Genomic DNA, 2,186 nt, shown 5'->3' with positions numbered 1-2,186 from the left:
CATTCAATTGTTATGTCAAGTAGGTTTTGGGTGGAGACTATAGGGTTTCCTATGTATATTATCATGTCATCTGCAAATTCCTCCTTTCCATTATGGATGCCTTTTAATTCTTTTTCTTCTCTGATCACTGTGGGTAGAACTCATAATACTATGTTGAATAGAAGTGATGAAAGTGGACAGCCTTGTCTAGTTCCTGATCTTAGTGGGAAAGCTTTAATTTTTGCCCATTGAGTATGATGTTGGCTGTAGGTTTCTTATATATGTCCTTTACTATGTTGAGGTATGCTCCCTCTACTCCCATTTTGATGAGTGGGGTTTTTTTTTTATCATAAATGGGTGCTGTACATTTTCAAATGCTTCTTCTGCATCTATTGATATGATCATGTGATTTTTGTCTTTCGTTTTGTTTATGTGATGTATTATGTTTATTAACTTGTGAATATTGTACCATCCTTGCATCCCTGTGATGAATCCCACTTGGTCATGGTGTATGATATTTTTAATGTATTGCTGGATGTGGTTTGGTGATAATTTGTTGAGGATTTTAGTGTCTATGTTCATCAGAGATACAGACCTATAGTTTTTTTTCTTTGTCGTGTCTTTATCTGGTTTTGGAATTAGGATAATACTGGTCTCACAAAAAAAGTTTAGGGAGTTTTCCCTCTTTTTAAATTTTCTGGAACACTTAGAGAAGAATCTGAGTTAGCTGGTCCCTAATATTAGGTAAAATTTGCCTGTGAAGCCATCCAGTCAAGGGCTTTTGTGTGCCAGAAGTTATTTGATTACTGTTTCAATTTCACTAGTTGTTATCAGCTTAATCAGGTTTTCTGCTCCTTCTTGATTAGGTTTTGGAAGCTTTTATGTATTTAGAAATTTGTCCATTTCACCCAGGTTGTTCCATTTCTTGGTATATAGTTGTTCATAGTAATTTCAATAATCCTTTGCATTTCTGTGCTATCAGTTGTAGCTTCTCCTTTTTCATTTCTGATTTTATTTATTTGTGTCTTCTCTTGTTTTGGAGGGCTTGAGGGAGTCTGGTTGATGGATTGTTGATGTTCTTTGTCTTTTCAAAGAACCAATTCCTGGATTTATTGATCCTTTAAATTGTTATTTTAGTCTCTATGTCATTTAATTTTGCTCTGATATTGATTATTTCTTTCCTTCTTTTTGCTCAGGGCTTTGTTTGTTTCTCTTCCTCTAGTTTTTGTAGATATAGGGTAGGTTGTTTATTTGAAATTTTTCTATCTTTTCTAGATAGGCCTGTATTGCTTTGAACTTCCCTCTCAGGACTGCCTATGCTGTGTCCCATAGGTTTTGGACTGTTGGTGTTCATTTTCATTTGTTTCCAGATACTTTTTGATTTCTTCCTTAATCTTATTGTTAACCTACTCATTATTTAATAGTATATTATTCAGTCTCCATGTATTTGAATGGTTTTGGGTTTTTTCCTTGAGGTTTGTTTCCAGTTTCAAGCTCTTGTGATCTGAGAAGATATTTGATATGATATCAATTTTCTTGAATTTGTTGAAGCTTGTTTCATGTCCTATCATGTAGTCTGTCTTTGAAAATGTTCCATGTGCATTTGAAAAGAATGTATGTTTTGCTTCTTTGTGATAAAGGTTCTGTATATATCAAATAAGATCATTTGATCTAGAGTGTTGCTCAGTGTTGATTCTTTGCTTGGAAGATGTGTCCATTGTTGACAGTGGGGTGTTAAAACCCCTATGATGATTTTCTTCCTGTTAATATCTTTCTTGAAGTCCTCCAAGATTTTCCTTATGTTTGGGTGCTCCTATGTTGGGTGCATATTTATTTAGAATGTTTATGTCTTCTTGATGGATTTTTCCCTTGAGTATTATGAAGTGTCCTTCTGTGTCTCTTTTTATTGTCTTGGTTTTGAAGTCTATTTTGTCTGAGACAAGTATTGCTACCCCAGATTTTTTTCATGTCCATTTTCTTTAAATATTTTTTCCATCCATTCACTTTCAGTCTGTGTAGATCTTTTGTTCTCAGGTAGGTTTCTTGCAGACAGCATATATGTGGGTCATGTTTTCTTTCTTTTAAAAAATGTATTTTATTGCTTGTGCTATTACAATTGCCCCATCCCCCCCCCCTTATTCCCCTCTGCCCTGCACACTCCCTCCCACCTGCATTCCCCCGTTTACTTCATTTCCATGGGTCATACA

Source organism: Phyllostomus discolor, chromosome 6, assembly GCF_004126475.2.
Source record: "Phyllostomus discolor isolate MPI-MPIP mPhyDis1 chromosome 6, mPhyDis1.pri.v3, whole genome shotgun sequence".
NCBI lineage: Eukaryota > Metazoa > Chordata > Mammalia > Chiroptera > Phyllostomidae > Phyllostomus > Phyllostomus discolor.
Note: the sequence above shows the minus strand (reverse complement) of the source record.